Source organism: Apium graveolens, chromosome 8 (genome assembly GCF_009905375.1).
Source record: "Apium graveolens cultivar Ventura chromosome 8, ASM990537v1, whole genome shotgun sequence".
Lineage (NCBI taxonomy): Eukaryota > Viridiplantae > Streptophyta > Magnoliopsida > Apiales > Apiaceae > Apium > Apium graveolens.
In genome coordinates this window covers 217,856,364-217,871,937 of record NC_133654.1, presented here as the reverse complement: position 1 = coordinate 217,871,937, position 15,574 = coordinate 217,856,364, and positions in this window count along the sequence as shown.

Here is a 15,574-nt window from a genome sequence, read left to right as displayed (position 1 = left end):
ATATGGATGATATCATCTTTGTTTCTACTAATAAAAACTGTGTCAAAGATTCTCAAATCTCATGCAAAATGAATATGAGATGAGCATGATGGGAGAAGTAAGTTACTTCCTTGGCCTTCAAGTTAGCCAAAGACGTGATGGATTCTTTATCAGACAAACCAAGCATGTCAAAGAGCTTTTGAAGAAATTTGGAATGATGGACTTTTCACATGCATCAACCCCTATGTCCAAAGCTATCAAATTGGATGAAGATAAGAAAGGAAAAAGCGTAGACATCTCAAGCTATAAGGGAATGATTGGATCTTTACCTTATTTGACTGCAAGTAGACCAGACATCATGTTTGTCACATGTTTTTGTGCTAGATTTCAAGCAAATCCTAAAGAATCACACTTAGTGGTTGTCAATGGGATTTTCAGATATTTGAAGGGAACACCAAACTTGGGATTTTGGTATCCAAAGGGAACTGGTTTTTAAGCTGTTGGATACACAAATGCAGATTTTGCTGGATGCAGGATAGATAGAAAAAGTACAAGTGAAAGCTGTCAATTTCTTGGTCAAAGACTTGTATAATGGTATAGTAAAAAATAGGAATATGTGTCAACTTCCACAACTGAGGCTGAATATATAGCTGCTGGAAGTTGTTGTGCTCAAGTGCTTGGATTAGAAATCAACTAATGGATTATGGTCTAGTGTTATAAAGATTCCAACCATGTGTGACAATACTAGTGCAATATCTATTGTTGCTAATCCAATTAATCATTCTAGAACTAAGCATATTGATGTAAGGTACCATTTAATTAGAGACATGATGCTAATGGTACTATTGTGTTTTTTTTGTTCTAACAGAAAAATAGTTAGCTGATATTTTCACTAAAACTTTGGATGAAGCAACTTTCACTAGACTTCTAAGTAAAATTGGTATGTTAAATTCTTCATCGTAAAGGCAAGAACTCAGCTAACATGTTGCAGAAGATTAATTCTTGATAAATTGAAATTAATTTGATTTAATTAGAAATTAACTGGAATATGATCTATAAATATTTCAGAATTCCCTGTATATTTATTCTTCAAAAATAAAATCTAACTTGGAATTTTTGTAATTCTAAGAAAGCCTGTGCAAATTTAGTTCACATTATTAAAATGTGAAATTAATATAAGAAAAATATAAGAAAGATCAAAAGTATGTAGAGAACTGAGTTCTCGATAAGTCTAAATGACTTCTCGATAAGTCATTTTCTGACTTCTTAATAGAGTTATCGATTAGTCCTCTCATGACTTCTCGATGGACTTCTCGATAAGTATTTTTATGACTTCTCGAAAAGTAGTGTAGAGATCTCGCTATACTTATCAGTATGGAGTTCTCTATAGTTCAAATTTTAGACTTCTCGATAACTCAGAACTGAAATAATTTAATTTAATAAATTATTTTAGAAAAATACTTTTGATATAAAAATTTATTCTAATTTTATGTGGATTTCCTTAATATAAATTAGAATAATTCAGTGTAATAAGGACAAACTGGGTATTTGTACAACATCTCAATAAGTCACTATCTAGTTCTCGATAAGAGTCAGGAAAGTGACATCTCGATATGAGTTATCTACAGGTCATGTGACTTCTCTACACGCAATTCTAACCGTTCATTCTTCTTTTGTCGATAAGTCACATCTCTACCCTATAAATACCCAAACATCTCGACACAACCCCTCTTTACGCTTTTGAGATCCCAATTGACCTAGTTTCTACGAATTTTCACTATTCTCAAAATTTTAAAGCTTTCTCTCTCTCAAAACACTTACCCACTAAAACCCAAACTCTTCAATGGCTGCTAACAACGTGAAAGCTGTTATCCCCAAGGATGGAACCAACTAATTGGCTTTTTTTTATCCAAATCAAGCACCAGACAATTTTAAGTGCTTTGCAGAGTTTATTAATGATTCCTATCTTTCAGGAGTTCTAACTGCAAACCCAGTACTCTACCTGGATGTTCTAAATGAATTCTGGAATACTGCAGTCATTAACACCATTGTCCATGATAATCAAGTAGTTTCCATGGGGGTTAACTGTAGAATAAGGGGTGTGGCTATCGAGTTCAACGCCAATGACATCAACAAGGCTTTGGGCACTCCTAAAGACAACTTGGTTGAAGCTCCTACTACTCAAAAATATGCTGAATTTATGGATTTTATACACTACAGTGAAAAGATTGACATGTCGAGGATAAACAAAAAGAACATGAGGAGGGAATGGTTATTTGTTTTTGACTCCATCATCAGGGCATCCACATGCAGAAAAACCGGCTATGACAACATTTCAAGTGTAGTGTATAATCTGGTTTACTCTATGGCCTACAACAAACACCTGAATGTTGAAAGCTTAATACTAGAGGAACTAAGCACCATGATCACTATGCCTTTGGTAAATAAGGGTAAGGAGATTTTCTTCCCTAGATTCATTTTGTCAACTTAATATCATAAAGTAACTGATATACACTTGCTTGAAGGTATACATAAAAATCAAATATGCATTTGTAAACAAGTGTCTAAAATTCTATTTGGATTACTTAGTACAAAGAACCAGGTTAAGGTTAGGCTAACTATCACTGGCTTTATGTTGGAGAAATTTAGAACCTATCTTTATCATGACATGAGGAGTAGTGCAATTCCTAGTTCAGCTATGGCCCCTGGTCCTGTAGTAGCACAAATGCAGGAACATACACAGAAGCCTACCACAGCTATAACCACTTCTTCACAACCATTAGCTAGTAGTCAACCAACTGCTTCGTCCTCTCAAAAGGATGAAGTTAGTAAAAAAAAAGAGTAAGCAAACACCCTTTGTGGTAGTTAGTGAGAGTGGTAAGGATCAAACAAAAACAGCTTCACCCTTGGTCAAGAAACCAAAAAAGCAAAAGAAAACTGAGCTGACCACTCAAGTGACTACCTCTGTATCTTCTCAAAAAGATGCAGTTGTATAAATGGAATCTAAACAGACTCTAGTGGAACCTTCTCAACATGGTGTAACTATTGAATCAAGCATTCTCCTAAATGCACCCTGTACAGAGCCTACACACCCTCTTGAGCACTCTCAAGAGGGTCAAATAAGTCATTTGGATGACACACATATAGTGTGCTGTTAGATATATTTGAGATGTCATGTCTAATATGATTCATGTTTAGTTTTCAGATCTTAACAAACAGGACATATCAGGACTTACTGAAATCAGGACTTACTGAAAGTCAGAACTTAATATCAGAACTTAAGGTCATATCAAAACTTAAGTGCGGGAAGACTTTCATATAAGGAAGGAAGCTGATTTACAGTAGAAGATCAAAACTAAGATAAAAGAAGATATGCGTGGAAAGAGTTAGAAGACTGGAAGACTTGTAGAAGATATCTGATTGATATATTTTAGGAGATAGAATTACATCCCATATCAATTAGAAGTTATCTTGTAACTGTGTACTATATAAACACAGATTTAGGGTTTAAACTATATATGTTATCATTATCGAGAAAATTATACATTGTAACCTAGCAGCTCTTAGTGATATTTGTTCATCACTGAGAGAGAACAGTTCCATTGTAACAGAGTTTATCATATTGAATATATTTGTTTACTGTTACTTGTGTTCAAAAATGATTTGATTGTATTAACACTGTATTCAACCCCCTTCTACAGTGTTGTGTGACCTAACAATTGGTATCAAAGCTTATATGTTAACACACATACAGTAAAGATCCAAATAATCATGTCTGAAGAAGCACAAACTCCAACCAAGCCCACCAAAACTGAAGAAACTGAAAAGACTCAAACCCACAGTCGATATGAGACTATTAGAGTTCCCATACTAAGACCTTCTGAGTATCCCATATGGAAAGTGAAGATGACTATGTTTCTGGAAGCTACTGATCCAGAATACCTTGACAGAATTAATGAAGGACCATATAAGCCTACCAAGCTCTCTGTTATAGTTGCTGATCAACCAGCAAAGACCATACCAAAGGAGAAAGGTGAGTACACAGCTGAAGACATCTCATCTATTGCCAAGGATGCAAAGGTAAGGCATTTGCTGCATAGTGCCATTGATAATGTCATGTCAAATAGGGTAATACATTGTAAGACTGCAAAGGAGATATGAGAAGCTCTGGAGATAAGATGCCAGGGAACTGATGCAATCAAGAAGAACAAGAGGACTATACTCACTCAGGAGTATGAGCACTTTGACTCAAAAGCTGATGAGTCATTAACTTAATTATATGACAGGTTTGTCAAACTCTTGAATGATCTGTCACTAGTGGACAAGGAATATGATCTTGAAGATTCAAATCTAAAATTCCTTTTAGCTCTTCCTGAAAATTAGGATTTGAAGTCTACAACCATAAGAGACAACTATGACCTTACTGAAACTACTCTTGATGAAATTTATGGTATGTTCAAGACTTATGAACTTGAGATGGATCAAAGGAGCAAGAGGCATGGAAGAAAGTCAAAGACAGTTTCTCTTAAGGCTCAAAAAGAATCTCCTAAAATGGCTGCCTCAACAAGGGGCAAAGGAAAAGCTCTCATCATAAAGTTTGATTCAGAGTCATCATATTCTGATGATGATGATTCAGAAACTGAAAGTTTACCTGAAATGGATGCTGATGAAGAGATGATGAAATTGTGTGCTCTTATGGTGAAGGGTATCACAAAGATAGCCTACAGGAAATTCAGAAAAGGTAAGAAGTTTTCCAAGAAAAGTGGAAGTTCTGATAAGAAGGGGTTTAGAAAGTCTGAAGGTAAAGGAAAGTTTGACAGAGGAGACAACTCAAATGTCAAATGCTACAATTGTGGTGAAAGAGGCCACATATCTCCTGAATGCAAGAAAGGAAAAAGTGACAAAGTCAAGACACTGGTCAAAAAAAAGAAAAGCTGGACAAACACTTCAGATTCTGAACATGAGGTGAACTATGCCCTGATGGCAAATGCTGATGGCAGTTCTGAAACTGCTGAATTAAAGGTACCTCAAACAACTTAAGCCTTTCATACTGATGATATTACTGAGTTGAGATTATATCTTAAAACCATGTTTATTAGTTATAGAGATCAGAATTTAACATATGAAAGATTAACATCTGAAAATCTTGCTTATAAAAAGAGAAATGATTATTTAGAAAAGGAGTTAGTCTTACTTCATCAAACTAAGAAAGAAAAATATGATGCTTTATATGTTAGAGATGAAGTGTTAAAATTGAACGAATCTCTAAAAGCTGAATTAGAAAAGGAAAGAGAGATTATCAGATCTGGACTAACTCTGGCAGAACAACTCAGAATTTATTAAGTAGTGGAAACTGGAAAGAGGGCTTAGGTTATAAAGATGATAAAAGTGAAAAAGGAACTGAACAAATTGAGCCAATTGTTGTTAAACAGACTGCTAAGCCAAAGGTAAATCCTGTTAAGTTTGTAGCAAAGACTGTAAAGTCAGATTCTGAAAAGATGAAAGAGTCTGTGACAGAAGTCAAATATAAGTCAACTTCTGACAAATTAAAATAGGATAAACCATCTGAAGTCAACATAGGCTTAATGACAAAGAAGCAGCTTAAGCATAAGCTGAAAGAGATTAGGAATGTCAACAAGGTAAAGGAAGCTAGGAAAAATAGGAATGGAAAGGAAGGTGTGAATAAAAGCAATACTTATATGGCTGTTCCTAATGCTCCTATAAAGAAATGCTATAACTGTGGAAACTCTAACCATCTTGCTTCTTTTTGCATGAAGAATAAAGATATAAACTTTTTACCTCCTAGATCAGGAGTTAAGAGTCAGTCTGTTTGGTTTAAGTCACAAAATCCTTGTTTTCATTGTGGTAGTTTATGGCATTCCATTTATACTTGTAAGGAATATCATAGTTTATACTATAGTTATTATCAAATAAAACCTTCTTTGAAGAAAGTTACTTTAATTCCTTCTAGTGTAAAGTCTGTTGCAAAGTCTGATATAAGTTCTGATAAACAGCATGTTAGCATAAACTCTGAAATTAAATCCGTTGCAAATGTTAACAAACTTAAAAAGGCCAAAGGATCCAAGCAAGTATGGGTCCTTAAAACTAACCATTAGTGGTCTTTGTGATTGCAGGGCAACAGGAAAAACATCCTAGTACTGGACAGTGGATGTTCAGGACATATGACTGGAAATAAAGCCTTGCTATCAGAATTTGTGGAGAAAGCTGGCCCATGAGTTTCTTATGGAGATGGCAACATGGGAAAAACTCTGGGATATTGCAATATAAATCTTGGGAATGTCATCATTGAAATAGTAGCTCTTGTCTCAGGACTTAAACACAATCTGCTAAGTGTGAGTCAAATCTGTGACAGAGGTTATCATGTGGATTTCATTTCAAAAGGAAAAATAAAGAAAATCTCCATTCAAGAGCAAAACTGAATCCTCAATTCTTGAGCCTTATCACCTACTGCATGTTGATCTATTTGGTCCAGTCAATGTCATGTCCATTGCAAAGAATAAATATGTTATGGTTATAGTAGATGAGTTCACAAGATACACTTGGGTGTATTTCTTGCACAAGAAGAACGAAACTGCATCTACTCTAACTGATCATGTCAGACAGCTGGATAAGTTGGTCAAAGATTCTGTTAAAATAATAAGAAGTGATAATGGCACTGAGTTCAAGAATTCAATCATGGAAGAGTTCTGCAAAGAGCATGGAATCAAACATAAATTTTCTACACCTGGAACTCCACAGCAAAATGGAGTTGTAGAAAGAAAGAACATGACTCTCATTAAAGCTGCACGAACTATGCTTGATAAAGCAAAGCTACCAACCTACTTTTGGGCTAAAGCTGTGCAAACTACTTATTTTACACAGAATGCTACACTCATAAACAAGCATGGAAAAACACCATATGAGATGGTGAAGAAAAAGAAGCCAAATCTGAAATACTTTCATGTATTTGGATGTAAATGTTTTGTTTTTAAGACTCATCCTGAACAGCTGTCAAAATTTGATCTAAAAGCTGATGAAGGAATTTTTGTTGGATATCCACTTTTCACAAAAGCCTTCATAGTCTATAATTTAAGAACAAGGGTTGTCATGGAATCTATCAATGTATCTTTTGATGATAAAAAGATTACGGGACTTGAAGATTTCAATGATCATGATCAGCTGAGATTTGAAAATGAGGATTTAAATTCTGATTCTGTAAATTCTGATGACTTAAACTCTGTTCATGTAAGTTCTGACGGGTTAAGTTCTGATGTCATTGAAACTATGGTAACAACTCTAAAGGAAAATGCACCTGTCCAGGGGGAGCAAACTGAAGATCCTACCACAACTCAAGACTCTCAAGAAATATCAGAACCTGTCACTGGCTCTTCAAGTTCTGACTCATCAAGTTCTGATGAGCCAAATTCTGATAATTCTGGAAACTCTGATTCTTCAAATCCTGAAGGATCTAACTCAAACTCTAAAGTCTCAGAGAGCATAACTACAGGGGAGCATCAGAAAATGCTGATGGAGACAACATGGATCATGGGGGAGGATCCAGTTCTAGGGAACAACTCCCATCTTCAAGGAAGTGGACTAAATCACATACACCTGACTTGATAATTGGAGATCCTGAAGCAGGTGTCAGAACTAGAACTGTAACATCAAATGAATGTCTCTATCATTCTTTTCTATATCAGACTGACCCAAAGAAAATGGAAGAAGCTCTTCAAGATGCTGATTGGGTGCAAGCAATGCAGGAAGAGTTAAATGAATTTGAAAGAAATAAAGTCTGGACCCTAGTACCAAGACCAAAGAATAGATCAGTTGTTGGCACAACATGGGTGTTCAGAAACAAAACTGACAGTGATGGTATAATTACAAGGAACAAAGCAAGGCTGGTTGCTAAAGGCTACTCTCAACATGAGGGTATTGATTATGATGAAATATTTGCACCAGTTGCTAGATTGGAAGCCATAAGAATCTTTTTGGCTTATGCTGCACACAAAAAGTTTAAAGTTTTTTAAATGGATGTGAAAAGTGCTTTTCTCAATGAAGAATTGGAAGAAGAGGTGTATGTTGAACATCCTCCAGGCTTTATAGATTCAAAATTTCCAAATCATGTCTACAGGCTTGATAAAGCACTTTATGGCCTTAAACAAGCTCCAAGAGCATGGTATGAGACTTTAGCTCAATTCCTTCTGGAAAGTGGATTTCACAGAGGTACAATTGATAAAACACTGTTCTACCTCAACCATGGAAAGGACTTACTTTTGGTATAGATATATGTTGATGATATCATATTTGGTTCTTCAAATGCCAAACTCTGTGAAAGGTTTGCAAAGCTAATGCAGTCAAGATATCAAATGAGTATGATGGGAGAACTTAGCTATTTTCTGGGACTTCAAGTCAAGCAAAATGAAGAAGGTACTTTTATGTGTCAATCCAAGTACACCAGGAATTTACTCAATAAATTTGGAATGTAAGACAGTTCAACTACATCCACTCCCATGGCCACTGCAACCAAGTTAGATAAAGATACAGGTTCATCAGTAGATATTACTAACTACAGAGGTATGATTGGCTCTTTACTCTATTTAACTGCAAGTAGACCTGATATCATGTATGCTACCTGTCTTTGTGCAAGATTTCAGGCTGATCCAATAGAACCTCATTTAATAGTTGTGAAAAGAATTTTCAAGTACCTCAAGGGTACAGCTAATCTTGGATTATGTATCCTAGAGAATCAGATTTTAAGCTAATAGGTTACTCAGATGCAGATTTTGCATGATGCAAAATAGATAGGAAAAGCACAAGTGGAAGCTACCAATTTTTTGGAGGCAGATTGGTTTCTTGGTTTAGCAAGAAAGAGAAATCAATTTCCACATCAACTGCCAAAGCAGAATATTTTGCTGCAGGAAGCTGTTGTGCACAGATTCTTTGGATGAAGAATCAGTTACTGGATTATGGGTTAGAATTTTCTAAAATACCTATTTACTATGATAATTAAAGTGCTATTGCTATGACAGGTAATCCAGTTCAACGCTCAATGATAAAGCACATCAGCATTAGGTACCATTTCATAAGGGAACATGTGATGGAAGGTACAGTGGAATTGCATTTTGTTCCAACAGATCAACAACTAGCAGATATCTTCACAAAACCACTATGTGAAGCTACTTTAACAAGACTGGTAAATGAACTTGGAATTGTTTCATGTTCTTTCTCTAAATCTGCTTAGTTTTTGTTCTCATGCATCAGACTTTATGATCAATGTTTATAGATTGTCTTATCTTCATGTAATATGTGCTTAAATTGCTTAAATTGAAATACATTAAATGCTGATTGTTATCTGATGTGGATCTTTATACTCTGATAGTGATTTGAATGTTCTGTGACTATTCAACCCAATGAGGATTACTGTGCTAGATGCTGACCTAGTAGTCTTTAGCATACTTGAAATCCCATGTTGAATTAGTTGTTTATGTGGAAATTCATTAACACAAGCAAATTCTAATTTTGAGCTTAGTCAAATTTACTTTATGTATCTTATTACTAAGTCATAAACTAGATTCTTGCTTCTTATCTGTCAATTATGATGTTAGTAAATTTTAAGGATGAACCACATGCTTGATAAGCCTCACTTATCTGAAAAAAGAAAAGAAAAGAAAAGTCACGTATTTTTTGAGATCTAGAGTAAATATATGGAAGGGAAGACCCAAGTGCATTGCTGGTATTAAGTAATATGTATTAGAAAAGCAAACAATTTTTTCTTGATGACTTTTCACATTCTTTGATTACTGGAGAAATACTCTGATAATAGCATAAACTCTGATAGCAGTTGTGACTCATTTACACTGAGGAGCCAATGTGAAAAAGAATTCTAAAAGATGCATAAAATGAGCACAAATAGTTGAGGTGGACTCATGCACAAATTTATCCTATAGTAGACTTCATTATTAATGACAGATTTTAAGGATTTTTCTTTGTTATGCCTTATTTCTAAGATGTACTGAAGTTTATCAGACTTTAATCTTTATCTGATATTCTGCTAAATGCACACACTTTCACTCCATATGAATGATGAAAATTACTGTGGTGATTAAGTTGTTTTTGACAAACAGTTAAGTGTCATTTGCATAAATTCTGAGGACAAGTTTTGATGGAAGTTCTGATGATTAAACTCTGAAGAAACAAGTTAGTATTTGTATGAATAATCACAGATACAAACATTCACTTTTTGAGTTAAGAATCCATATTCTGATGACTGTTAAAATTTGATAATAGTCAAGTTCTGATATTAAATCCTGATGGAAACTCTGATACTTACGTGGCATTATTCTTTACTTGACTTATTTCTGGTAAATACTGTAACGGTCATATTTAATCAAAATTTAGTTAGGTGAGATAAAAACAGTCATAATCATTTGGGTTAGGTAAACGTGTTTGTCTTGAAAAACTGCATGTGCATGTTAATTATGTTAGTGTTTGTGCCCTAGAGACAACACTATTATGTTTATATTATGAAACATTTGGATTATTAATTCTGATTATATGGATTATTCTTTAGTAATTTATTATATCTTTATTTCTGCGATAAGATGTTAGATTAATGAATGTCCTTGGAATATGATATGTAATTTTATATCTCTACGTACGTGACTTAGAAATGAGATTATGAAAATAGTATCGATATTCCTAAAGATCCCTAGTCGAGTATTATTATTAAGGGACAATAATAATGCATTAAGACTAGTGTGAATGTTGACTGATGATCACATCTCATTGATCATAGGTATAGTGATACTAAAGTCAAAACACAGGCACATGTATTATATACATGGTGCTGGAAGACCCAATGTGAGATTCTACATGTCTGTTGTGTCATAAGTAATTCTCACAGTGATAATGATGTATTGGTCCTTAGACTTGAAATCCTTATATTTTTATATGAGAATTAATATACTTTGGTTGTATTAAAAGTTACCTTTGACCGGGTGATGATAAAAGTGTATATTGGGTATATTATGAATCATATGAGAAATATGAATGATGTAGAAAGGATTTAACCCTCCTAATTTAGGAGTGATATTATTGGCCTCTTGTTTGAGTTAGACTATGAAATGCATGGTCATGCTCAAATGTTGATTTGATGTTATAGTCTACTCATCGATCAAGGAAACCTGGATTAAATTATGAAGAGGATGACACATAACATGCCTCAAGTTTAATCTATAATATATGGTTAAAAGGATTATAGTATATTGTATGTGGCGCCCTCCAAACCCGGGTCAGAAATTTGGGGTCCACACACACACTATTTATAACCTGCTTATAACAATAGTAAAGATAATAATAATAATAATATGCAGTGACCCTACTTACCAACTACCACGGATCGCAACAGGTTAAAGTATGCACACAAGCCAACCACACTTACTTATTTTACAAACCGTTCAAATCCCAACTATCCAACTCAGAACTGAGTATTAAACATTATTACAAACTTTTTTTACGAACTTAAAATTATTCCAAAAGAAGACTATTAGCTCAACTCGATCAACCTTAACCCCTAGCTCTCGCGCTGGACTGGGGATCCTCGGTACCAACCGATTCCTTCTTAATTGGAAAAGAACATAAATAACATCGCACAAATGAGCTAACTAGCTCAGCAAGTCACAATGACAAAACTGAGAATAATGATTATCAGGAAAATATGGATACGATATCAAGTGAACAATGGATTATGATTTAGAATTGGATATTATATTTTCATTTTAAAAACCAAGGTTAGGCTGCTGATCAGTCACGCACTAACCCCGAGCAGAGCACACAACACTGCTCTAACTACTGGATCCAAGGCACACATTGGCCTAACTTGACCATTATATGGTCTGACCACGAATCTGGTCCACAATTTTATAAAAACAATCCAATTCTACCATTATAACAGAATAAGCAGTAATAAAGAATAAACAGGATCATTAACAACATTGGACGTTCAATAATGAAAATGGTTTTAATCTGTATAAAGATCCATATGGCATTTCCAAAGCTTGGCTCTTAGGTAATGAAAGAATTGGGTAACAAAGGAATCAACATTTCAGGTTTCAAGGATTTGGTCTTTCAAAGCATAAGATACAATGGTTTGAATGTGTAAGCAATCTGGTTCAATGTTTAATATTTAGTTTGTATGTATTTATGGAGTAGTATCGTAAATTTGAGGTTCGTATTTGGGTATACAATAATCAATGGTCTAGAAAGAATCAGGTTTACGGCTCAAGATCAATAACTGGAATCAAGGTTTAGGGTTCAGTGCTTCAAAGCACTTGCAATATAAAACAGGAATATCAATTACTACAATATCTCGAGAAAGTTCAGAACACTTGCCTGGTACTAACTTACTACACTGCACTTGCTCTCAATCACCACTGTCTTACTCCTTGACTATCTGTTTCCCTTTCCTACGCCTTGCCTCTTCTGCTCATATATCATAAGCATCTATCAATATTAAACTCATACGATTCTATTCGACACATACTTCTATCTACCCTTCGTTTCACCCAAATCCGATTAACGGATCGAAAGATACGTAATAAATAAGTAAATATCGAATATACAGACCGACAGTTAACCAACAAGTCACATATAACACATAGCACATCACATAATCAATAATATATCATTTATAAATAAATCTCGGGTCATAAATAAGCTTTCTGGTATTTAAAATGCTTTTTAAAACATTTTTCGGAATTAAAATGGGTCGTTAGATCAATTTTGGAGTAATAAACAGGGTTCGGTTGGCCAATTCTGGCTTCAACCAATTTCATAATAATTATCGAGTCTTGAAAACAATTTAAAATAATATTTTAAAGCTCAAAACTATTTTTCGGAATTTTTAAATTATTTTTAAATAATTAAATCTAATTAAATAATTAATTAAAATCAATTAATAATTAATTAAATCAATTAATCAATTAATTGTCAAATTAATTGACTAATTAATCAATTAAAAATTAACAGAAATTAATTAACTAATTAATTCAGATTTATTTTTGAATTAAATATAATTTTTGGAATTAAAATAATAATTTTTGGAATTTTCAGAAATAAAAATCGAATTTTTATAATTAAAATAAATAGGAAATATGCTTTTTGAAAATTTTAAAACAGGAATCCTATTTTTGCAAATTCTGGAAAGTTCAGGGACCTAACTGTTTCTTCCCCAATAATTCAGGTACTAAACTGTAATTTTACAAGGGTCGCCGGAAAAACTTCGGGGATGGCCAGAGAATACATTCCCGGCATCCTCACCCCACCACAAGCTCCAGATATGATCTTCAGGCAACCAGGAATTGATTCATGCAATTAAAACATAACAATCATCCCTGTTCTGGCCGGAAAATGGCCAAGAACATCGCGGTTTCCGGCGAATATCGGGAATTTTCAAAACACAACTCCCTTCGATTCAGACATCCTCTGTTAACGAGCTATATACCAATCGATTGCAAATTTCATAAGGAACATAATCCACTATAAATCAACAGCTAATAACCCCTAAATCAAAAACCCCCAAATTTCAATTGAAAACATTCATACGGGTTATAAACCCTAATTTCAAAATTCGAAAATCAAACTCAATTTTGAACATGTTATTGAACTCCAAATTAGACGTATGACATATGAAAATCATCAGGAAAACAAGTTCTACAACATGCAAGCATCAAATCATACAAACAATCATCCGAACAAAAATTCATATTTTTAATAAAATTAATTCGAAAATAAATAATTTTTCAGAAAATAAACCTTGATTTCTGCAGTGATTTGGAACACTGAATCTGATAGAACACCTCAAGACCTTTGGATTGAGTACTCGAGCTTTTCAAACGGACTCCGGTAACACCTCCGATTGTTGGTTTGATTCTCAGAAAGGTTTATGAATATATGAATTGTCTCTGGAAATTTATATAATTACTAACTGCAATTGATTTTTGATAAGAAATAAAATACGGTAAAGACTATTTATAATTACGGAAAATTAGTATCCCGTTGGATCATTCCGGATATGAAACGGTACATTTATTTATAAAAACTGATCCAAACGGTATCGATTTTCGGGATAATTATCCAAACGAGTACAATTTGTACTGCGGTCTTGGTCTCAGCGCCTGGTTACACGTACTACGAGGTGATAATTGGGATAGTTTAATAAAAAGCTCAGGTTTATCGAAAATACGAGTTTTATTGATTTATCGAAACGAATATTGTATCGAAAATGTTGCGCCGGGATCCGCGCAGGACAAACCGTACGCCGGATCGAAAAAGTCGAAACATGGAATATGCTCGGAATATTACAATTAGGTTAGGAAGGAGTTCTCGGAAGAGTTTCGGGTTCCAAAAACGTAACGGATGACGTCGATTGGTTCCCATTTTTATAAAATAGATTTTAAATACTTGGAAAAAGATTTTATAAATTTCATATGATCTTTATAAATCCATAAATCAACATAAAAATAATTAGGAAGATATGACAATTATCTATATTTTATTTTGGACATATAAAAATTAAAATACTCAATTAATACTATTTTAAACATCCAACCACATTTAACACTTAACAATTAATTCACAGAATAGATACTGAACACATATATTAATTATTTATTTAGCAAAAATAATTACACGATATATCCCGGATATTACATCCTTCCCCCCTTAAAAGGATTCTGTCCTCAGAATCTCCTAAAAAAACAAATGAGGGTACTTTTCTCTCATATCACTTTCCAACTCCCAGGTTGCCTCTTCAACCTTTGGGTTTCTCCATAACACTCTTACTAACTTTACCACTTTATTCCTCAATACCTTCTCTCTTTCCTCTAGAATCTCTATTGGACTCTCTACATATGACAAATCTTCCCGAAGCTCTATTGGCTCATATTCTATTACATGCCTGGAGTCTGGATTATACTTCTTAAGCATTGATACGTGAAAAACATTGTGAATGTGCTCCATGTGCGGAGGTAACGCCAACTCGTAAGCTACTTTACCAACGCGCTTTAGAATCTCAAAAGGTCCGACATATCTTGGGCTCAGCTTTCCTTTCTTTCCAAACCTCGTTAGTCCTTTCCACGGTGATACTTTCAGTAATACCGACTTTCCTTCTTCGAATTCCATGTCTTTCCTGGACTGGTCTGAATATTTCCTTTGACGGTCCTGTGCGGCTATTAATCTCTTCAGGATAATTTCAACCACTTCCTTTGTTTATTGTACTAATTCCGGTCCAAGTATTTTGCGTTCTCCTACTTCGTCCCAATGCACTGGAGATCTGCATTTATGTCCATAAAGGGCTTCATAGGGTGGCATCCCAATACTGGCGTGATAACTGTTGTTATAAGCAAATTCTACGAGAGGTAAATGCTCGTCCCAACTTCCTTTGAAATCAATAGCATAAACACGTAATATGTCCTATATCATCTGAATCGTTCTTTCACTTTGGCCGTCTGTCTGGGGGTGATACGCCGTACTCATATTCAATCTCGTTCCCAAACATTCTTGAAAATTTTTCCAAAATCTTGAATTAAATCTTGGA